This window comes from Dendrobates tinctorius, unplaced genomic scaffold (genome assembly GCF_039654945.1).
Source record: "Dendrobates tinctorius isolate UK_male_01 unplaced genomic scaffold, ASM3965494v1 ptg000145l, whole genome shotgun sequence".
Taxonomy (NCBI): Eukaryota; Metazoa; Chordata; class Amphibia; order Anura; family Dendrobatidae; genus Dendrobates; species Dendrobates tinctorius.
The window spans coordinates 2151309-2176228 of record NW_027361812.1 but is presented as its reverse complement, the minus strand read 5'-3'; the positions used below and the strand labels follow the sequence as shown (position 1 = coordinate 2176228).

Below are 24920 nucleotides of genomic sequence, written 5' to 3'. Positions count from 1 at the left end.
TGTGAGGCACGGGGGCAGAATGTGACAGTGAGACACAAGACGGGGCAGAATGTGACAATGAGACACAGGAGGGGGCAGAATGTGACAGTGAGATACAGGAGGGGGCAGAATGTGACAGTGAGACACAGGAAGGGACAAAATGTGAGACACAGGGGGCAGGATGGGAGACACATGGTGCAGAATCATGGGGCAGGATGGATACGATGCAGACAGATGGGGCAGGATCTCGAGATCATGTGGGGGCAGAATGGATACTCATGAGGGCAGAATGAGAGAAAATATGGCTGGAGCCAGGAATGAGACACACGGGGGCCAGGATGGGGGATATTATTATCATAGGGGCTAATTAAGGGATATTATTACTGCAGTGATGTATTTTATTTTTTTGAGGATACTGTTTTAAATGGGGGGAGGTTCTGTTACTGTGCAGAGCGACACTATGTCATCTTTTTTTCTTCATCTGGTGTAGTGTAGAAGTTGGGAAAAAATTAAGTAGTGTGTTCTGCAAGTGGAGCTCTAGATAACTGTGTTATTTCCTGCAGAGACGAGCCCTGGCTGGAAGAAGTGATGGCGTTCTGTGCTAGATGAAAGATGAAAAGCAAAGATGAAGGACTTTACCTAGAGACGTCACTGGTAAGTCAGTGTGTTACCTGTACAATGACACTATACACTATATACAGAGTGCCTTTGCACAATGTCACCAGTGATCACTGTATTACCTGTACACTGGCACTATATACAGAGGTCCTGTGTATACTGTCACTGGTGATCACTGTATTACCTGTACACAGACACTACCTACTAAGTACAGATCTCCTTTGTATAATGGCACTTATGGTGATAGTAATATTTTTTTTATTAATGATCAGTATTGTAGTACTAGTATCTAGTCACCATATGCTGGTAATATGTGGTCTGGTCATGGTGCGGTGGTATTGGTCCCTTGTATGTGCTATTATTCTGTCACAGGTGGTAATATGTGGTCTTGACATGGTATGGCTGTATTTGTTCCTTGTATGTGGTATTATTGGTCACCATGTGGTGGTAATATGGTGTCTGGGCATGGTGTGGTGGTATTTGTCCCTTTGGATGTGATATTATTGGTCATTTTAAAAATTGAAAAAATAAAAAATATACCTAAATTGTATTGGATATTTTAGCAAATGTTTAATAGATTAGATAGGTTAGAGTAGAGTTGGGCCCAGCCAAAAGAGTCTACCTTGTGGTGGCAGATTTAAAAAATCTTTTGGCCATAAGAAGAGCTGCCGGCTATATGTGTGATCTGGAGATGTGAACTGTTAATCTGTGATTGGTGAGAAGTGGAGTTTTTCCAAGAGAGAGCGGTGGGACTGTGGACAGTTCGAGGGGTGGAGGGCGGGGCAGAGGTGGAGACTGGGCGGAGTCTCAAGGGGGCCCCGAAAATTTTGCCAGTATGGGGCCCCGCAACTCCTAATGGCAGCCCTGTGTCCAATACATTGTATTTATGTAATTTCTGCGGTCTGGAAAGATGCGCTGCATGTCAGTCTCCACGGGTGATCCGCAGGCGACTATGGACGCATCCACTATGCTGTAACATCTGACCTCGGCATATATACACAGCGTCAGACCTGCAGCACTTACTGATCGGGTGCACATAGCCTTCAGCTCCACCACTCCTACCCTGCAGGGGAGCCTGCCTCTAGATGCAGGGGGCATCTGCTCCATCAGGGGTGACTGATAAATGAGGTCAGGTCCCTGAGGACACAGAACACCCCGAACTACACCAAGGGGACAGATCCATGAGCCAGCTGCCCACACAGGATGACACCCAGCCAGCAGCTGATGTGTGACCGATGGGGGACGCAGCCCACACACTGTGCAACCGGACTCAATAGCTAACTGCAGACTAACTTGAGTCCGGTCACTGTGCAGACAATAGCCGGCGCCATCACCAGCAATGATGGGAATGAGGAACCTGTCTTTTCTGTCTCTGCATCATCAGCAGTGCAGACGCCCTGGGACACACACTCTGCTAGTCCGGCACCTATCTGATTCATGATTAGACAGCTGTATGTGCCGGTGCATAGAGCGCCCCCGCGAGCAGCAGCACGGACTGTGCACTCAGGACCACTGCGCGCCTGTCTCCTAGCAACCAGAACTGCTGTCAAAAGGTCAGAGGGAGGGAGACGGACAAGCCACGCCCAGTCTGTTCTGCTGGGCCTAAGCCAGTACGTAGCGTCAGGGGGAACCTCTGCGTCCTGCGCCGTGACGTCACGGGATCTCCTAGAAGCTGAGAAGTGCGCTGTGCTGTGTGTGCCGCCTCCCTCCTCACTGGCTCTCCATGACCCGCAGTGGACGAATGCGACACAAGCCGCGGTGACCGGACGCAACTGCTTCTACCTCTGCTGCCCGGAGCTTTCACAGGTGGCGCGTGATGGAGCTGCGGGAGAGCCGAGACTAGGAGTGCAGGCAGAGGTGCGGAGCTCTCAGCGGAGCCAGGGACAGCACGGTGAGTACAGGAGGCTGCTAGCTGTACACTGACAGCTCGGCGTACAGCGTGTAATGTGCCGGTGTAGGGGGATACGGCGTGTAATGTGCCGGTGTAGGGGGACATAGCGCGTAATGTGCCGGTGTAGGGGGATACGGCGGGTAATGTGCCGGTGTAGGGGGACATGGCGCGTAATGTGCCGGTGTAGGGGGACACGGCGCGTAATGTGCCGGTGTAGGGGGACACGGCGCGTAATGTGCCGGTGTAGGGGGACACGGCGCGTAATGTGCCGGTGTAGGGGGACACGGCGCGTAATGTGCCGGTGTAGGGGGACACGGCGCGTAATGTGCCGGTGTAGGGGGACACGGCGCGTAATGTGCCGGTGTAGGGGGACACGGCGCGTAACGTGCCGGTGTAGGGGGACACGGCGCGTAATGTGCCGGTGTAGGGGGACACGGCGCGTAACGTGCCGGTGTAGGGGGACACGGCGCGTAACGTGCCGGTGTAGGGGGACACGGCGCGTAACGTGCCGGTGTAGGGGGACACGGCGCGTAACGTGCCGGTGTAGGGGGACACGGCGCGTAACGTGCCGGTGTAGGGGGACACGGCGCGTAACGTGCCGGTGTAGGGGGACACGGCGCGTAACGTGCCGGTGTAGGGGGACACGGCGCGTAACGTGCCGGTGTAGGGGGACACGGCGCGTAACGTGCCGGTGTAGGGGGACACGGCGCGTAACGTGCCGGTGTAGGGGGACACGGCGCGTAACGTGCCGGTGTAGGGGGACACGGCGCGTAACGTGCCGGTGTAGGGGGACACGGCGCGTAACGTGCCGGTGTAGGGGGACACGGCGCGTAACGTGCCGGTGTAGGGGGACACGGCGCGTAACGTGCCGGTGTAGGGGGACACGGCGCGTAACGTGCCGGTGTAGGGGGACACGGCGCGTAACGTGCCGGTGTAGGGGGACACGGCGCGTAACGTGCCGGTGTAGGGGGACACGGCGCGTAACGTGCCGGTGTAGGGGGACACGGCGCGTAACGTGCCGGTGTAGGGGGACACGGCGCGTAACGTGCCGGTGTAGGGGGACACGGCGCGTAACGTGCCGGTGTAGGGGGACACGGCGCGTAACGTGCCGGTGTAGGGGGACACGGCGCGTAACGTGCCGGTGTAGGGGGACACGGCGCGTAACGTGCCGGTGTAGGGGGACACGGCGCGTAACGTGCCGGTGTAGGGGGACACGGCGCGTAACGTGCCGGTGTAGGGGGACACGGCGCGTAACGTGCCGGTGTAGGGGGACACGGCGCGTAACGTGCCGGTGTAGGGGGACACGGCGCGTAACGTGCCGGTGTAGGGGGACACGGCGCGTAACGTGCCGGTGTAGGGGGACACGGCGCGTAACGTGCCGGTGTAGGGGGACACGGCGCGTAACGTGCCGGTGTAGGGGGACACGGCGCGTAACGTGCCGGTGTAGGGGGACACGGCGCGTAACGTGCCGGTGTAGGGGGACACGGCGCGTAACGTGCCGGTGTAGGGGGACACGGCGCGTAACGTGCCGGTGTAGGGGGACACGGCGCGTAATGTGCCGGTGTAGGGGGACACGGCGCGTAATGTGCCGGTGTAGGGGGACACGGCGCGTAATGTGCCGGTGTAGGGGGACACGGCGCGTGATGTGCCGGTGTAGGGGGACACGGCGCGTGATGTGCCGGTGTAGGGGGACACGGCGCGTGATGTGCCGGTGTAGGGGGACACGGCGCGTGATGTGCCGGTGTAGGGGGACACGGCGCGTGATGTGCCGGTGTAGGGGGACACGGCGCGTGATGTGCCGGTGTAGGGGGACACGGCGCGTGATGTGCCGGTGTAGGGGGACACGGCGCGTGATGTGCCGGTGTAGGGGGACACGGCGCGTGATGTGCCGGTGTAGGGGGACACGGCGCGTGATGTGCCGGTGTAGGGGGACACGGCGCGTGATGTGCCGGTGTAGGGGGACACGGCGCGTGATGTGCCGGTGTAGGGGGACACGGCGCGTGATGTGCCGGTGTAGGGGGACACGGCGCGTGATGTGCCGGTGTAGGGGGACACGGCGCGTGATGTGCCGGTGTAGGGGGACACGGCGCGTGATGTGCCGGTGTAGGGGGACACGGCGCGTGATGTGCCGGTGTAGGGGGACACGGCGCGTGATGTGCCGGTGTAGGGGGACACGGCGCGTGATGTGCCGGTGTAGGGGGACACGGCGCGTGATGTGCCGGTGTAGGGGGACACGGCGCGTGATGTGCCGGTGTAGGGGGACACGGCGCGTGATGTGCCGGTGTAGGGGGACACGGCGCGTGATGTGCCGGTGTAGGGGGACACGGCGCGTGATGTGCCGGTGTAGGGGGACACGGCGCGTGATGTGCCGGTGTAGGGGGACACGGCGCGTGATGTGCCGGTGTAGGGGGACACGGCGCGTGATGTGCCGGTGTAGGGGGACACGGCGCGTGATGTGCCGGTGTAGGGGGACACGGCGCGTGATGTGCCGGTGTAGGGGGACACGGCGCGTGATGTGCCGGTGTAGGGGGACACGGCGCGTGATGTGCCGGTGTAGGGGGACACGGCGCGTGATGTGCCGGTGTAGGGGGACACGGCGCGTGATGTGCCGGTGTAGGGGGACACGGCGCGTGATGTGCCGGTGTAGGGGGACACGGCGCGTGATGTGCCGGTGTAGGGGGACACGGCGCGTGATGTGCCGGTGTAGGGGGACACGGCGCGTGATGTGCCGGTGTAGGGGGACACGGCGCGTGATGTGCCGGTGTAGGGGGACACGGCGCGTGATGTGCCGGTGTAGGGGGACACGGCGCGTGATGTGCCGGTGTAGGGGGACACGGCGCGTGATGTGCCGGTGTAGGGGGACACGGCGCGTGATGTGCCGGTGTAGGGGGACACGGCGCGTAATGTGCCGGTGTAGGGGGACACGGCGCGTGATGTGCCGGTGTAGGGGGACACGGCGCGTAATGTGCCGGTGTAGGGGGACACGGCGCGTAATGTGCCGGTGTAGGGGGACACGGCGCGTAATGTGCCGGTGTAGGGGGACACGGCGCGTAATGTGCCGGTGTAGGGGGACACGGCGCGTAATGTGCCGGTGTAGGGGGACACGGCGCGTAATGTGCCGGTGTAGGGGGACACGGCGCGTAATGTGCCGGTGTAGGGGGACACGGCGCGTAATGTGCCGGTGTAGGGGGACACGGCGCGTAATGTGCCGGTGTAGGGGGACACGGCGCGTAATGTGCCGGTGTAGGGGGACACGGCGCGTAATGTGCCGGTGTAGGGGGACACGGCGCGTAATGTGCCGGTGTAGGGGGACACGGCGCGTAATGTGCCGGTGTAGGGGGACACGGCGCGTAATGTGCCGGTGTAGGGGGACACGGCGCGTAATGTGCCGGTGTAGGGGGACACGGCGCGTAATGTGCCGGTGTAGGGGGACACGGCGCGTAATGTGCCGGTGTAGGGGGACACGGCGCGTAATGTGCCGGTGTAGGGGGACACGGCGCGTAATGTGCCGGTGTAGGGGGACACGGCGCGTAATGTGCCGGTGTAGGGGGACACGGCGCGTAATGTGCCGGTGTAGGGGGACACGGCGCGTAATGTGCCGGTGTAGGGGGACACGGCGCGTAATGTGCCGGTGTAGGGGGACACGGCGCGTAATGTGCCGGTGTAGGGGGACACGGCGCGTAATGTGCCGGTGTAGGGGGACACGGCGCGTAATGTGCCGGTGTAGGGGGACACGGCGCGTAATGTGCCGGTGTAGGGGGACACGGCGCGTAATGTGCCGGTGTAGGGGGACACGGCGCGTAATGTGCCGGTGTAGGGGGACACGGCGCGTAATGTGCCGGTGTAGGGGGACACGGCGCGTAATGTGCCGGTGTAGGGGGACACGGCGCGTAATGTGCCGGTGTAGGGGGACACGGCGCGTAATGTGCCGGTGTAGGGGGACACGGCGCGTAATGTGCCGGTGTAGGGGGACACGGCGCGTAATGTGCCGGTGTAGGGGGACACGGCGCGTAATGTGCCGGTGTAGGGGGACACGGCGCGTAATGTGCCGGTGTAGGGGGACACGGCGCGTAATGTGCCGGTGTAGGGGGACACGGCGCGTAATGTGCCGGTGTAGGGGGACACGGCGCGTAATGTGCCGGTGTAGGGGGACACGGCGCGTAATGTGCCGGTGTAGGGGGACACGGCGCGTAATGTGCCGGTGTAGGGGGACACGGCGCGTAATGTGCCGGTGTAGGGGGACACGGCGCGTAATGTGCCGGTGTAGGGGGACACGGCGCGTAATGTGCCGGTGTAGGGGGACACGGCGCGTAATGTGCCGGTGTAGGGGGACACGGCGCGTAATGTGCAGGGGGACGCGGCGGGTAATGTGCCGGTGTAGGGGGACGCGGCGGGTAATGTGCCGGTGTAGGGGGGGGCGCGGCGGGTAATGCGCCGGGGCGTGGGGATATAGCACGCAGCGAGTAATGCGCCGGGGCGTGGGGATATAGCGCGCTGTGGGCTGCTGGATGTGTTCTGCTCTCACCGCTATACCGCACAGCATGGGTGGTCCGGGCCGTCGGTGTCCGCTTTACACCTGATGTGGAGACTTCTCTTCTCGATCTGTCAGGAGCTGAGGGTAAAGGTCACTTCTGCTTCGTGTTGTTTTCCTGTGCTTCATACAGATTGTGACCTCTTATTACCTGCTGCGCTATGACATAGAGCTAATGGGGTGGACAGACCTGGGGGGCTTCTGTTGTAGCTCACCTTTGTTAGTAAACATCACTCCTTTTTGTTATTGTCTGTTCTTCCGTCCTATTTCCATTGCTGCTGCCGTATCACATAATGATGGACTGATGCTTTTGTTGTTGGCAGCTCTGACAGTGACTGCTGTCAGTCACCTGGAAGGTGACACCAGTGACATCAAGGGTTGTAGTGGGTCCTGCTGCCTTTATTTGTAAAAAGTGACAACATTAATAAAATAAGAAATACTAAAGTCAAATAAGACTCCATAAATACAAAGCGCTCAGATAGGATCACCCTGCCCGACTGAGCAGACATGGACGCTGTGTATGAAAATAAATATGTAAAGCGTCTCACATGTATGTAGCTACGCTTGACAGTGATGGCAGTCAGAAAAAGCTACATTGCAGCGTAAGGCCTCATTCAGACATCCGTTGTTGTCACCTACAAGAAAAACATTGTTTTGGTCCAAGTGTGGTCTGAGTGTCATCTGCTTTTCTCGGAGAGGGAAAAAAAAAAAAAAGGTTTCTCCACCTTCTCCTATGTGATAATTCTTGAAAATTGGACTGCACTTGGATGACATCAGAGTCCGGTCCAAATTTTGGAAGCACCTATAGACTTGCATTGCAGCTTTTGATTTGACCCTCGGATCAAAATCGTACGTTGGCCCACAAAAAAGCATGGTCGTGTAAATGGCCCCATTGACTACCACCGGTATACGGATAGCACTCATAGGTGAAAAATTGACGTCTGAATGAGCCATCAAGAAGATGAGTATTAATGGGAACCTGTCATGTGAAAAAATGCTATTAACCTGTAGATATGAAGTTAATGTGCAGGTTAATAGCATTCTGTACCTGCTGGTGCCGGCACTGAGAGCCCTCCTGCCAGGAGGAAATTAACTTTATTCCTCCCGACAGCGTTCTGATTGGGCTGGCGCTGGTTCAGTCACCGCTCTTTGTATAGACAGCGGTGGCTGTAACCTCACCCCCAGCACTGACTGACAGTGGCTCAGCATTAGGGTCGGCTGTCAGTCAGAGCCAGCGGTTCGGTTACAGCCGCCACTCTATGCACTGAGCAGTGACTGAAACCTGGATGCTGCCCAGAGGAATAAAGTTAATTTCCTCCTGGCACTGGGGCTCTAAGTGCGGACGCCGGGCAGGTTCAGAACGCTATTAATCTGCAGATTAACTCCATATCTGTAGGGGAATAGCGTGTTTTTCATGTGACAGGTTCTCTTTAAAGATGTCAAAAGCCTTCCCTCATTGATTGAAAGGCAGATCATTGGTGTAGAGGGAGCAATGATGAAATCTGCGTGTAGTAATCTAAAGTTGTCATCCGGACCCTATCCAAGCCTCGTTGACAACTCTTATGTTCAGAGCAGATCTTTGTAGTTAATGTGTTTAACAACTGCTGAAAGTGTTAAAAAAACCAAAAACTTTAGGAATTAAGCAATTTTTTTTGAGTTGGGGACTTCATTGTAACATCAGAGAGTGGTTTATCTTTAGTCTGTTTCACTTTACAGATATTGTGTTTTAGTATAAATCTTTGTGTTGACTTACATCTCCAGTCTTTTTCTTGCCTGTTCCGCAGTCCTTCCCTTGGGAGATGATTTCTCTTTTGAGGACTCTTTGTGTCTCCTAGTATTCAGGTTGGGAGGGAAGGATGCTACCGCACAATTATCAGAGCCGTTTCTGTAGTGTTTGTCTGTCAGAGATGGAAATGAGTTTGGTGTATTGTATTTTTCATGCATATGTGACATTCCTTGTATATGATCCTAAGCAGCTGTATACCTGATCTTGGAGACAATCTGTATGCTAATATCTATATTTCAGTGGCATATCGATCGTAGATGAATTGGGTGGGTGGGCCATCTAGAGAGACTGAACTTTTTTTTATAAAGTGTTTGTTTTTTTTTGTTTGATAGCCAGCAGATTGAGTGAGGGTCCCTCATTCATCGCTCAGAAACCCCTGAGAAGAGAGCAGCTCAGGAGATCGGAGCGCGCACACACAGAGCAGCATCTGGATTCAGTAGAGCGCACAAAGCTCAGGTGGAGGTCCGGACACCGGGACCCTGTGCAAGAACAGTATACGGGCTCTTTGCAGTCCAATAGCTCATCGTATCGCACCCCTTTTTGTGTCTGTGGCAGAAGTTGCTTTAGAGGTGGACTTGGACCCCCTCACCTCTACGTTCTCCCGATCAGGAACTAGCAGCGCTTGAACGCAGAGTATTTTTGCTGCGTTCTTATCACACAGGTAAATCTACATGTGTTCACTGAACATTGCTGATTTACCGGATCTAATATATTTCCATTGTGGAAATTTCTGTTGTAGAGACTAGCGTATCCTCAACTGAAATTGACATGCTGCAGCTCGTAAACCCGCACCGTGGGTGAGTTTACGCAGCGTCAAATAGAAGCGCAATGGGTATGGGATTTCCATATATCCATCCACTGTGCTTGTACTGTACAACGTAAGGGCGCCGTGGCCAAAACCATGCTATTCCTGATCGTGGGCAGTGGTACCTGCCCTTAGGACCCAATGGTATGTCTGCTGGAGCGCACAGCTTCTATCGAATCTTAACCCCGCTCTGGGCGTTCTCAGGTAGGAGCTCTGCGCGCTTCTCTTCTGAGCTGCACACTTCTTAAGTCCTGTTTTGAGCGACTTGTGGGGGTCTCCGGATGCAGACTCCCATCAATCTGACTGCAATTAAAGGAACATAAATATGTTCTTTTGAACCTGTTGATATGTTTGTTTTTGTGTATTATAAAATACAATTTTGAATAAGAAAGGGACATACAAATGTTTTGTTTGCTAATGCCTAGTTACCTTTTTTAATTAGAGGGTATGGCAACATATACCTTTATGCTCAGTCTATGGCATAATGCGCTTACTGTAAGGCTAAGTGCACACATTGCAGAAATTTTCTGCTCAAAAACCTGAATCCCTTCCCAGAAACCGCACCCATTTTTCCGCTTGCGTTTTTTGCGCAGTTTTGATGCGTTTTTTATGCGGTTTTTTTCCGCAGCGGTTTAAAACCGCATGGAAGAGGCCTAAAACGGGGAAAATCCGCAAAATTAATGAGCATGCTGCGTTTTTTACCGCAATGCCTTTTTTTCGCGGTAAAAAACGCATCGATGTGCACAAAAAGTGCAAAATGCATAGAAATGACTGTGCAGCTTATTTTTAGCGGTTTTATAGCGAAAACCGCGGTAAAAACCGCTAAAAAAACATTTGTGTGTGAACACAGCCTAAATGAGAAGAATTTTACTATTCATGTAAATGTTTGTTCTTTATTTGTAAACCCCCTCAAGTGCTGCAGAATCTGTTAGAGGATGGAGCAGCTTCATGTTAGAACATTCCCTGTATTTTTAGCAAGAAGCGGCTGACACACAGTAGTATGGTATAACTCATGCGTCTTTGTAAAGAGGGAGTAGGAGTTTTATGTTGGTCAGTAAGTGATATTAAGTTACTCCTTCCTCATGACAAAGGTTCTGCAGCAGCTAGGCTTTTTGTTATGTTGTGGCTTTTTCTGAAGCCTTTTTTTTTTTTTTTTTTTTACCCCTGAGAATAGTCAGCCCCAGTGCACACACATTACCAATTATAGGGCCTCATAATTAGGCAGCATTCATAGGTTGAGGATTTTCTGCAAATTTTAGCTTTATGTTCTATAAAATATATAGATGGCAGCTGTTTTAACAGATCCATTGCTATAAGTAACTAGATTGGCCTCTTAGTATTTATTAATTGTCTATAAAAAAAAAAACAAAAAAAAAACCTGATCACAATCAGCACTCTAATCAAAATCGGACGTCTCCAATTGTTTTCTGCAGACCGCTCGGTCCATAGGAACAGTTGGACATGTGCACACATATAAGGACATGGGTGCGAGTGCAATCCATAAAAACAGCACTTGTCTGATTTAATCGGTCATGTGCACGAGCCCTAACAGTCCATGAAAAATGGACATTTTAAAGGTTTGTATTTTAGGCACTTTTATATTTTGGGCGAGGTTCTCGATATACAGATGTTTTGTCTAATTTTAGTCATTTCAGACATTTCACAATTTTGGAAGATTTTTTTTTTTCTGCAATTCTGTCCCGTGGAGTATAAAATCTGCCATTTTTTTTGACATGCAATATTTTAAAGCTTATGGAAAGTCGGGCGACATTGCTCAATAAAAGCAAACAAAAATGATCTTTCAGTATGCATCTAATGAATGAAACTGCGGGATGCAGAAGCATTGCTGAGTGATCGCTTCCTGCTGGAGGCGCTGTTACAGGTTCTCGTTGCCCTAATGACACGTAATTGACGTGATCGCACAGCTTTGCCGCAGACAGATTCATTCCCTACAATTTACATATATCTCATGTAACATCTCATGATTAAAAATGAATGTATAAAAGAAACGGCAGACTGCAGTGTCCACATCCTGTAACTTATCACCAACTGTCTGCTGCGATAAACCCACACAGTTGGCCTTTATCAGACTGGTGATGACATTTTGTTTAAAAAGGAGAACTGCCAAAAATTGTATAGAAAGACCCTTTGGAGTTGCATAGTGTAATATTTTTCTTCATCGGTCACAGGATTGACTCGTGCAGGCGGTCTCCCTCCTATGGCGCCATTATTCTTCACGTCCTGTTCTTTGGCCATTTAGCCTCGTCACGTCCACGTTCCCATTCATATCAGTGGCCACGTGTTAACGGCCATTAACGACTGCAGGTATTTGTGTGGCTGGGACAATATCCTATGGTGACACTGAACTTCTGGTCCGTAGACCATGCTTTTAGGCTAACGAGACTCATGTCTGCAACTGATGGTGCAGAGTTATCAATACTTTCAAAGCCCTCATTCAGGCTTCCGAAAAATCACGCATAGCAGTTGTACCTGTGAAGGTCTATTCAAATGGCCATGATTTTTCATAGTCCACAGAAAATTGCGCAGACGTGTTCAGTTTTGATCCAAGGGTCGGGCGACAATCGTCAAAGCAAGGCCGTGTGTCCATGGAAAGCTCGGACTGCACTCTGATGCAAAGAATCCATTTTTCTCGTACATTGTTTGATTTTAGACTCCCAAATCTTTTTTGTGCTCTGCAAGATATGCCGCTGTCAGAGGAGTCTGGTAGTGTTTCTCCTCCGTATGGAGGAGTTGGGGGGAAGAGCTGCTGGATTAACCATCATACAACCACCTGTTATCTATTGTGTATGGGCCCCTTAGACTAGACTGTTTTTTCATATCTCTGCCATATTTGTTTAGTCTACTTTTACACCATTTTTATTTGCTGCAGAAATGTGCAGCACCAATATGGCTTACGGTGTTGCACATAACATGCCTAGTTTCCCTTTCAGTGTGGCCACGCTCCTATGTCAGACAAGGTGCAGAACATTTTTTTGGACTTTATTACGCCAATATTCTGGCACCTTTTATGTAGCTTTATAAATTCCCCCCCGAATATCTGCTGTTTAGAAGATGACCAGATGATCTTGGCAGTTTCCATGTAAAAGGGGTTGACATTGGTGACCGGCGCCTCTGCACGCTGCTTATTTTGCCCTGCGGTGTGGAAAGTATTAGACATCCGCCATAAGTTGTTGTCCACTTAACGCTCAGGGGATGGAGTTTGCCTTAGTGTGAGCAGTGTTTGGATCCAAATTGGGCCAGTTTCGTGTGTGTGTGGTTTTTTATTTATTTTTTTTAAATTTATACTTCTCTCCCAGTGCCTGGGATCCACCACACTCCCCTCTCCTTTTCTCCTACGAAACCGTCAGTGATAAACAGACAACGCTTGGATGCAGCTCGGATGGCATAACTGTGCCCCATAGGCTTGCCTGGGTGAGTTTGATCCGTGACTGAGTTTAGAAACAGCCATGTCTCCTTTTTAGTTGTATGTTTGTTTTTTGCTGCCACTTGTTCCACAGAAAGGAAACTGACATGGACTATAATGGGTCTATGTTCTGTCTCTGAAAGACATTGATAAAACACGTATGAGAACTTCATGGGACAACTTCTTCTAGCTGACAGAGAACTTCTTTTTAGCATATGGTGTGCCTGCTATTTACGTATTGACTTATGGTATTTTATGGGCAAAATATTCCATTGTACGGTGGTAGATCCTCCAATGTAGGCAAATAACAAGTAGTAATTAGGAGCCCAACAAATCTATTTTTCCTTAGACTTTTTAATGTGAAATGGAAGCTTGTGACTGCATGTGAATCCACATCATCATTTTTACATGTGATATCTGAGCAGCGCTGTGTGTATAGGGCCTTACAAAACTGACTTATGGAGTCAGAGGACTGTTCTGCTGAGTGAAGCTTCAGAAAAAAAATCAGTCGCAACCTCTACGAGTTATACCGTAAGTAAGATGTTGTGGATTTGCCTTTGATCTTACCCATAGCGCTGCAAGCTGTAGCTCTAAAATCGTCATTACAAGTTGCGGTAGTTTCTGCGCTGACTTTGCTTTTATCTTTTTACCCTGCATGTGGATGATGTTTGGTAAAATCTCATTTACAGTCATGGCCAAAAGTTTTGAGAATGACACAAATATTAATTTTTACAAAGTCTACTGCTTCATTTTTTTCTAATGGCAATTTGCATATACTCCAGAATGTTATAAAGAGTGATCAGCTTAACAGCAATTACTTGCAAAGTCAATATTTGCCTAGAAAATGAACTTTATCCCCCAAAACACATTTCAACATCATTGCAGCCCTGCCTTAAAAGGACCAGCTAACATCGTTTCAGTGATTGCTCCATTAACACAGGTGTGGGTGTTGATGAGGACAGGGCTGGAGATCAATCTGTCATGATTAAGTAAGAATGACACCACTGGACACTTTAAAAGGAGGCTGGTGCTTGGCATCATTGTTTCTCTTCTGTTAACCATGGTTATCTCTAAAGAAACACGTGCAGTCATTATTGCACTGCACAAAAATGGCCTAACAGGGAAGAGTATCGCAGCTAGAAAGATTGCACCTCAGTCAACAATCTATCGCATCATCAAGAACTTCAAGGAGAGAGGTTCCCTTGTTGCCAAAAAGGCTCCAGGGCGCCCAAGAAAGACCAGCAAGCGCCAGGACCGTCTCTTAAAAGTGTTTCAGCTGCGGGATCGGGCTACCAGCAGTGCAGAGCTTGCTCAGGAATGGCAGCAGGCAGGTGTGAGTGCATCTGCACGCACTGTGAGGCGGAGACTCTTGGAGCAAGGCCTGGTCTCAAGGAGGGCTGCAAAGAAGCCACTTCTCTCCAGAAAAAACATCATGGACAGACTGATATTCTGCAAGAGGTACAGGGAGTGGACTGCTGAGGACTGGGGTAAAGTCATTTTCTCTGATGAATCCCCTTTTCGATTGTTTGGGACATCTGGAAAAAGGCTTATTCGGAGAAGACCAGGTGAGCGCTACCACCAGTCTTGTCTCATGCCAACTGTCAAGCATCCTGAAACCATTCATGTGTGGGGTTGCTTCTCAGCCAAGGGAATGGGCTCTCTCTGTCTTGCCTAAAAACACAGCCATGAATAAAGAATGGTACCAGAATGTCCTCCAAGAGCAACTTCTCCCAACCGTCCAAGAGCAGTTTGGCAATCAACAATGCCTTTTTCAACATGATGGAGCACCTTGCCATAAAGCAAAGGTGATAACTAAATGGCTCAGGGAACAAAACATAGAGATTTTGGGACCATGGCCTGGAAACTCCCCAGATCTTAATCCCATTGAGAACTTGTGGTCAATCATCAAGAGACGGGTGGACAAACAAAAACCTTCAAATTCAGACAAAATAAAAGCATTGATTTTGCAAGAATGGACTGCTATCAGTCAGGATTTGATCCAGAAGTTGATTGAGAGCATGCCAGGGAGAATTGCTGAGGTCCTGAAGAAGAAGGGTCAACACTGCAAATATTGACTTGCTGCATTAACTCACTCTAACTGTCAATATAACCTTTTGCTACTCATAATATGATTGCAATTATATTTCTGTATGTGATAAAAACATCTGGCAAACACACATAAAAACCAGAGGCCAGCAGATCATGTGAAAATATAATATTTGTGTCATTCTCAAAACTTTTGGCCATGACTGTACTTTAGCTTGTAGAATATGCACAGCGTAGTCTCACCACGTCTTCATTATTCTCCTTCTCCTTCTCCTTCTCCTCCTTCTCCTTCTCCTTCTCCTTCTCCTTCTCCTCCTTCTCCTTCTCCTTCTCCTTCTCCTTCTCCTTCTCCTTCTCCTTCTCCTTCTCCTTCTCCTTCTCCTTCTCCTTCTCCTTCTCCTTCTCCTTCTCCTTCTCCTTCTCCTTCTCCTTCTCCTTCTCCTTCTCCTTCTCCTTCTCCTTCTCCTTCTCCTTCTCCTTCTCCTTTTTTTTTTTATACATTTTTGGCATTGAGGATTAAATAAAAATTTCCATCTAATATTTTTTTGGTTTGACCTTGGTAGTCAGTCACTTACCGGTCGGATTCAAAGTGCTCCATGCACAGCCAAACAACAAGCTCCATGTTTGCTCAGCTTACAACATTTGGTGTTTACTTTTCCGTCCCCGTTCGCCCACTCGTGCCTTCACAAGTGGTCCGTGCAGATGTAACCTTGGATCTTACCTGTGCACCTGCATATGATATGTACAGTTTGGCAGCAACTTGTCATGTGGGCGCCAAAGCATCATTGTAGCTTGATCTCTAGGAAATGATATGTAGGCGTCAGTGTTTTGGGATCTATGTGGTGCAAGCTGTTGGCATTGCATTAAGTCGACTTGTCTGCTCTTCTTTTTCTTATATCTCTGCATTGTGACATTCCTCTGGACTGCTGCTGATTGTCTGATATTCAGCTTTAGAAACCCTCGGGCCGAGACACCCCTTTAAAATCTGATCTCATTGTTGTTTTTATTATTAAACATGTAGAGGCAAATACATGAAGGATAGATTTTGAAATCTTCCTAACCATTTTACTTGACAGACTAAACATCGGCTGCGCAAAATAGTATCTTCACGAATGAAGTAACGGCATATTGATATACCACCGCTTTATTATTTACTAAATGGTGGCCCGATTCTAATGCAATCGGGTATTCTAGTGTTTCTCTGTCTGTCTCTCCCCCCCCCCCCCCCTCTCCCGACGGAGGCGTGCGTCGTTCGAATGCGCTGATTGGTCGCGTCCGTCCAATCAGCGCCGCGGGATTTCGGTTACCAACAGAATCAGACGATTATATAGTAGATTGTGCGTTCCTGATATAGCACCATCATATTCCACAGCGCTTTACACACATTATCATCGCTGTCCCCATTGGGGCTCACAATCTTAAGTTCCTTATCAGTATGTCTTTGGAGTGTGGGAGGAAGCCAGAGAACATGGAGGAAATCAACGCAATCACAGGGAGCTCATATAAACTCGTTACATAGGTCGTCCTTGCTGGGATTTAAGCCCAAGACCCCAGCGCTGCAAAGCAATAGTGCTAACCACTGTGCTGCTCTGATCAGCAAGGGTTTGATTTGCACCCCCTTACCACTCTTAATAATGCCAGAGTCGTAGGACTCAGCTGCGTAACTACCGGGCCCAGAGGGTCAAGGGCCTGCTGACGCCAGCAGTCGAAGTGTCTTGTGGTGCACAGACAAATGGGGTCCGTGTGCCACAATACACACAGTTGGCCAGATAGATGCCAACAGCTGACGTCTGCCTGCACGTGATGTTGCACTCTGAAGTCAAGGAAGGTGAGTATTTATTTTTTGAAAGGGTCAGTACTAGTACATGGTTGACTATGGGGGTGCATTATATTATACGGAGGACTATAGGGGTGCATTATATTATAATGCACCCCCCACAGTCCTCCGTATATTATATGGAGGACTGTGGGGGGGGGGTGCATTATACTTCTTCTATGGAGCCCTATGACTTCTATATATGCGTCTAGTGAGTATAATGGTTTATTTTCTTCTATACACTAAAGAACAACGGCAGAATGAGGGACATATACCAGGATAAGGGACATATAGGAGACTGGGCGATATGTTCTGGGATGAGGGATGGGGTCTGGTCCAGATCTTGCAGCGGGGCCCATCAAACACTAGTTACGCCACTGGTAGGACTGATTTAGCAATGCCTCACTTTTACTAGTTTTTTCTTTGCACCAAGTCGGGAGATCCCATAGGCCAGATCGATGGTATAGCCTAGTACTATGCCACCCCTTTATCTGGTAGGATTAACCCTTTAATCCATAGTTGCTGTCTGATGTACAGTGAGGTTATAAGGGAGCTAAGAAGCTCGCTCCCTGCACCTCTGGAGTAAGCTCTGTTACAGATCAGAGCTAAATCTGATGATGGTCGTTTAAAGGGAAGCAATTATCAGAAAATTACTTGTTTAAATCACTTTTTTTTTTTTTTAAAGACTTTCTTTTCCTTTTTGGCATAGTTTACAGAAGTTTTATTTTAAGAGGCAGGATTATAATGACATGTAACATAGCCAATACTCAGCTGATAACAAAACACCCACTATTCACAATAGGTGACCTCACACCTGCCCCCCTCCCTGCATATTGACACAGGCTCAGGACACACTGAAAGGGGTGGTCCGAACCGAGATTCTGAAAAGAAGGGTGTTCAAACAGGAATGAGTAATCAAAATAAAGCAGTGTAGTGAGGAAAGATTGGGAATGTATATTTAAAGTGCGTTGGAAGTAAATTGGAGTATGACAAAAAAATAGGCATTTAGGATTAAAGTTAATTTGTGTTTTGGACTATGACCGTGTTGGGATCTGACCATACTGATATGTACATGTGTGATTTCCTGTAACAAATGGAAGTTGGAGTAAAAAACCAAAAAACCTTTTCTGCATTTTTTTTTTAATACAGAGCGTGCTATGTAAAGAAAAAAAATAAAATGCATTTTAAGGCTGTGTGCCCACGTAAGCGTTTTTTAAGCGTTTGTCCCGATCAATTCGCTTCAAAAAATGCATAAAAGAAGCATCCCATTCATTTTAAATGAATTCCGCACTTTGTGCCCATTGATGCATTTTTTTTTTCTCGCTCAAAAAACGCTTTGCGGTCAAAAACGCAGCATGCTCATTAATTTTGTGGAAAAGTCCGCGTTTTTGCTATTCTGAGTCAGAAAACGCGCTGAAAAAACGCATAAAAAGCGCACGGTTTTTAAGCAAAAATGCGCAACAACCGCGCGTTTTATTTCCACGAGTTTTCTGGGAAGGTGTCCGGTTTTGAAGCAGAAATTTTCTGCATACGTGAGCACATAGCCAAAGGGTATGTGCACACGCTGCGGATTCTGCTGCGGATTTGGCCCTGTGGATCCGCAGCAGTTACTGCTGCGTTGTACAGTACCATTATAATCTATGAAAAACCAACGCTGTGCACATGCTGCAGATTTTTCCGCTCGGATTTGCTGCGGGTTCAAAGCCGCAGCATGTCAACTCTTTGTGCGGAATCCGCAGCGGTTTCACACCTGCTCCATTGTAGAGGTGTGAAACCACAGGCTAATCCGCAGGTAAACTGCAGGTCTTTTGACCTGCCGATTTTGTAAAGTCCGCGCGGGAAAAATCCTCAGACTAATCCGCAGCGTGTGCACATAGCCTAAAACAAAAACATGATTTTAAAAAGTAATTTTCTGAGATATCTTGCCTCTTTTGAATTAAAAAAAATGAAAGCCATATCAAAATGAACAATTGCCATGTTCGTAATGTTTCGGGCTATGAAAATGTCATATTTGGTTATGCCGCAGTAAAAATAGTAATGGAAAAGTTGTGCTAGATTAAAAACTACAACTCGCCACACAAAAAATTCTAAACCCTGCTCTATACCCTGTTTCAGTGGTCTCCAACCTTTGTGACTGAGAACCACATTCAGCTCCGGCGCCCCTCACAGTAACGACACCCAGAGACCCCATTAGTGGTTACTGACAGCCAAAGCTTTTCCACAGAAATCACATGAAGCAGTATACCAAGATCCAGGGGTTCCCACGTTACCCCCATTCTGTATTCTCCCAACACATTGTCACATCCAGCTTCAAGCACCTCCTCTGAGAGGTAATGTAATCCTGGCTTCAAGGTACCATACTTAAATTATTTTTAACCCAATATGGGTGCTTTCACATTGCATTCTTTGTCCCTCCATCGGAGCATACGTCCGGAATTCCCGCAAAACGGGGTCCGGATGCATGCTCCGACGGGGCCAATACACTGCAGTGGTGATGGCAGAACGAACGTGCTCTCTGCGCCGTACACTGTTTTCAAGAGTGGAGACCTACTGGAAGCTGACATTCCCGAAAAAAGTGCACAGGAGAGCGCCCGTCTTCTCTACCGTCACCATTACAGTCTGTCGGCCCCGTTGGTGCATGCGTCCGGACCCCATTTTGCAGGGGATTTTGGCCATATGTCCCAACGGAGACACAGAACGCTAATCTATATATATATATATACACTCACTGGCCACTTTATTAGGTACACCTGTCCAACTGTGTGTTAAGACTTAATTTCTAATCAGCCAATCACATGGCGGCAACTCAGTGCATTTAGGCATGTAGACATGGTCAAGACAATCTCCTGCAGTTCAAACCGAGCATCAGTATGGGGAAGAAAGGTGATTTGAGTGCCTTTGAACGTGGCATGATTGTTGGTGCCAGAAGGGCTGGTCTGAGTATTTCAGAAACTGCTGATCTACTGGGATTTTCACGCACAACCATCTCTAGGGTTTACAGAGAATGGTCCGAAAAAGAAAAAAAATCCAGTGAGCGGCAGTTCTGTGGCCGGGAATGCCTTGTTGATGCCAGAGGTCAGAGGAGAATGGGCAGACTGGTTCGAGCTGATAGAAAGGCAACAGTGACTCAAATTGCCACCCGTTACAACCAAGGTAGGCAGAAGAGCATCTCTGAACGCACAGTGCGTCGAACTTTGAGGCAGATGGGCTACAGCAGCAGAAGACCACACTGGGTACCACTCCTCTCAGCTAAGAACAGGCATCTGATGGCTACTTTCAGCAGGATAATGCGCCATGTCATAAAGCTCGAATCATCTCAGATTGGTTTCTTAAACATGACAATGAGTTCACTGTACTCAAATGGCCTCCTCAGTCACCAGATCTCAATCCAATAGAGCATCTTTGGGATGTTGTGGAACGGGAGATTCGCATCAGGGATGTGCAGCCGACAAATCTGCGCCAACTGTGTGATGCCATCATGTCAATATGGTCCAAAATCTCTGAGGAATGCTTCCAGCACCTTGTTGAATCTCTGCCACGAAGAATTGAGGCAGTTCTGAAGGCAAAAGGGGGTCCAACCCGTTACTAGCATGGTGTACCTAATAAAGTGGCCAGTGAGTGTGTGTGTGTGTATATATATATATATATATATATATATATATATATATATATATATCTCTATCTTATCGTGTCTGTCTGTAACCGAAATCACGGGCCGCCGGATGGTCGCGGCCGCAACCAATCAGCGACAGGCACAGCTGTTTGTAACGGTAAGATGCGCCTGCCGCTGATGACGTCACTCTCGCGAGAGCGAGAAAGAAGGCCGACGTCATCAGCGGTCTAAGCCGCAAAGCATTACTGGGAACGCGAGGCCGGGCGCGTGGAAAGAAGACAGGAGGCCGTCGGAAGGTGAGAATAACTTTTTTTTTAAATTATTTTTGTACAGGGCCGCGAAGCTGATTGGTCGCGGTTACACGGAAAGGGGGGTGAGGGGACCATGCATACCAGCAAAGGGAGGTGAGGGGACCGTGCATATCAGGATTGGGGGGGTGAGGGGGCCGTGCATACCAGGATTGGGGGGTGATGGGGCAGTGCATACCAGGATTGGGGGGGTGAGGGGGCCGTGCATACCAGGATTGTGGGGGTGAGGGGGCCGTGCATACCAGGATTGGGGGGTGCATTATTGCATTATTATTAAATCTTCAAAAATAAACTGCATATATATTCTAGAATACCCGATGCGTTAGAATCGGGCCAACATCTAGTGTAATATATGAATCCTACTGTATTCCATCTGTATTGTGTATGTATTTATACATCCAATTGCAGTAGAACATAATTAATCTGTAGTCAGTGAGGAGGAGCCGGTAATAATATTGGTCTGGGCAGCTGTCCTGGTGCTTTGTTACGTCTATTCCCTGTATCGGTGACCCTACCTGCAGCAGTTTTCTGGACCGGATGTGATGCTGTGTGTGTTGCTGCACAGGGATGGGTGGGTTTCCGTACTGTTACAGGGGAGTACTCGCTGCTGGTGTGCAGCAAAGCACAAGGGAAATGTAGTCAGAAGAGCAAAAGAAGGAGGGAATGATGGCTGTGACAGCAGAGAGCACAGGACACATGCAACTGGCTGGAACAGTATATGGTGTTATTGACATTATGCTTAGGTAAAATCAGTAACGGCGTTAGATTAGTGGACCACCTCTTTATGATGGGTTTTAGTTAGTCATAGGGTCTCTTTAAAGGGGTTCTCTCACCAAGACTGCCACTTTTAACGATTGGCAATCTGACCTGTATATTGTTTTTTTTTTCGTATACATGCACGTTTTTCTAAGAACAGTATCATCTGTCCTGAGGAATACATGAGGGGAATACGTTGTGTCCTGCTTGAATGTCCACGTCTGCTTCCCTCCCATTTGTTTTATTATAGGCCTTTCATTTAAGAGCAGACACTTGGAGAGTTCAGAGGCTGCTCGGCCTTTCTTGTTATCCTGCCAAAGAAAATGACATTCCAGTAATCATGGCGCCCACGTCAACAGAACTGTGCTATAAACATGGGCCTGTGACAGGCCGGCCCTACCGAGGTGGTTATAGCAATCCGGCAGAATAAAATACACTCGGCTCATTTATGGAGATTACATAGTGTAGTGTAACAAAGTGTTTTCCTTCATGTCTAGAGTGCAAAATTTGCAGGAGATTATAGTCTGATGCATGAAAATGCTGAGCTTAGATTTAAAAAAAAAAAAAAATCTGCCTCCTGATATGTTCAGATATCTAAGGCCATGCTCCATCAGGGCTTGCGTGTAAAGCTGTGGAGATTTAGGTGCATGCACTTGCGAGGCTACTGACTGTGATGATGCCGAGTCACTTTGTGTCCAGTCTGACATTTTCACCCATATTCACCTATTTAAGGTGGTCTCGAAGACATGCTCGACAATATTTTGGAGCCCACCTCAGAGAGGTGGATACGGCCTCCTCAGCTACTGCAACACCCTCCTATCTGGTCACCAGCTACCACTCTAGCAGTTCTCCAGTCTATCATTGATTCTGCAGCCCAATTCATTCTCCTCTCCCCTCTCTTATCCCTTCACTGGTTTCCAATTCTGCAGAAAATCCAGATTAAATTCCTCCATACATCTCTGAAGTAGTCTCCCGATATCTTCCCAAATGTAAGCTTCAGTCTTCACAAGATCACCTCCTCTGTCTTACATTCGTCACCCAATCGCCACCAAGGTTTTTCCCGAACATCCGCATCCTCTGAAATTCAGTGCCTCATCATGTCCAATTGTCTCCCACAACTGAAACTTTTGGACCCAACCTGAAAACTCTTGTCTTCAGGAAAGCCCGCAATAACCTCACTGCCACCTCACTACCTCAAGAGCTGTTCCACCCCACCTTCCTGACCTACTGTCTCATTCTCCAATACCTGCAGACTGTAAGCCCATGAGGGCTCCTGACCCCCTCTTTATATATGCATTATATGTATATAAACCCTCTTCACATGTACAGCACCATGGGATTACTAGTATTTAAAAAAATCTTTTTTTCTTTTACTATTCATTGTGTAGAAGTTTGGAAGTGGGTTTTTTTTGTGTATTTTTTTTTTCTGCTTAGGAGAAATGTCAGCCACACTGGTGGCAAAAATGGATGACAATTCCATCTTGCACAGAGGAAAAATAGTTCTGCATTTTATCTTTTTCACAGGAAAAAAAAAACCTGACAACTAGATAAGATATTGCAGTTTTTACATTTTTGAAATGTGCTATGCTGCATATTCATGACTAGCTGCTGGCCCGATTCTAAAGCTTCGGGTACTCTAGAATATGGCCAGCGGGAGATTAAAATAAAAAAAGTGATATACTCACCATTCGACGGCCCCCGGACTGTGTCCCTCCTCTCCACGCTCCCGGCATCTTCCGTTCCCAGTAATGCTTTGCGCCAAAGACCGAGAGAGCGCGACGTCATCAGCGGTCTTTGGTGCAAGGGGGGCGTGGAGAGGAGGGACACAGTCCGGGGGCTGTCTGATGGTGAGTGTATCACTTTTATTTTAATTCTATATTTACACGTTTATAGTACCCAGGGTCCGGAGGAGTCTCCTCTCCGCTGCACCCTGGGTACCACTAGCCGGTCATCTCCTGGCTGCATCGCTGCTGACGCCCGTGCGCCCGGAGATGACCCGTGGCAACCGTCGGGAGATCAGCGGCTAGCGCCGCTGATCTCCTGACAGTAGAGGTGGCGTGCGTCCTTCTAATTGAGGATTGCGCCTGTCGCTGATTGGTCACGGCCGTGACCAATTGGCAACGAAGGATTTCGGTGACAGACTCCATAAGACGAATATAGATAGATGTGAGGACTTTTGCTGTGTCTATATTTACACACACATGGCACACTATGGTTTGGTTTGGGTGTGCCCTCTTTAAAGGAGCACTGCACTTATTTTTTTTCTATTGATCTGTGTGACCGTAGTTATTCTGTGCATGTATTAAAATATTTCCTGATTGTAGTCGTCTTCTCGTAAGTCAATGAGGGTGTGTGCTCGCTCACACTGGCATATATAATGGAGGAGTGCAATGCAAGAAAATCACGCACTGCACTCTGACCAGTGTTGTTCAGTGTGGCAGAGCAGATCTGCGATCTTTTCTCTTTTCTCATGCCAATTCAGCACAAGAAAAAAATTGGCAGCGTATCTCGCACAGCGCGCCCCCATTCAAGTCAGTGCATGCGTGCAAAATATTGGATGCCAACCGAGTGCTGTCCGATATACGCCGAGACAGACCATGGAGTAGATGGAGAGATTATGCCCTCCTCCTCACCTGTGATCTGATTCTCGCACGCAAGCTGATTGGATCACAGAAGCATGACACTCAGCTCACACTTACAGCAGAGTTTCAGCCAAGTGTCCATAGCATATCGCAACGGATGCTGTACGCTAATGTGACCACGGGCCTTAATGTGAGGATCATAGAATTGCATCAAGAAAGTGACTTTTGATCCACACAAGACGACCGGCTAGTCAGAACGGCACTCGCCAATGTGGAAGAGGACCGGATCCTCGCTGGGAACGGGAGAAGTAGGCAATCTGCACATAGTTATGGTTAAGGCGCTAGATGATAAAACAAACTCTCTGGAGGACTCCCTAAATTATGGGTAGCAAGCACATCCCAAGGTATCTGAATAGACCTAATCCCAGCACTGATCAGCTCAGCAAAATACTAGTTCAGCAGGTGATTGGGCCTAAAACCATTGTCAGCAACACATCACTCGTGTAAAAGTGATCTGAGTCTGACCAGGTGCATACTGTATGTGGATTACTCCGTCTCCTTGGAGCTCTACTCAGCCGGGGACTAAACACAGATTCTGTTGTGTGACTTGCCTGAACAACTTGTCTGTTCTTCAGATTTTGTCACAAAACATCTGCATGTAGCCCCAGCCTCAGAAATGAATGACCCACTCAGGTTGTTACATTCAATCTTTTTTTTTTTTTTTTTTTGTGTGTGCAGATTTATGCTTTTAATAGAACATGAGTC

At 49.2% G+C, this 24920-nt stretch overlaps 1 protein-coding gene across 4 annotated transcripts in view; it reads left to right on the top strand.

Annotated features, from left to right (window-relative positions):
* Positions 1-2186: 2186 nt before the first annotated feature.
* FNDC3A (fibronectin type III domain containing 3A) overlaps positions 2187-24920 on the top strand; it is a 344582-nt gene continuing 321848 nt past the window's right edge. For all 4 annotated transcript variants that reach the window (XM_073546112.1, XM_073546108.1, XM_073546110.1 and 1 more), the window contains exon 1: positions 2187-2488. The gene's annotated coding sequence lies outside the window, so the exon portion shown is untranslated. The remainder of the gene's footprint in view (positions 2489-24920) is intronic.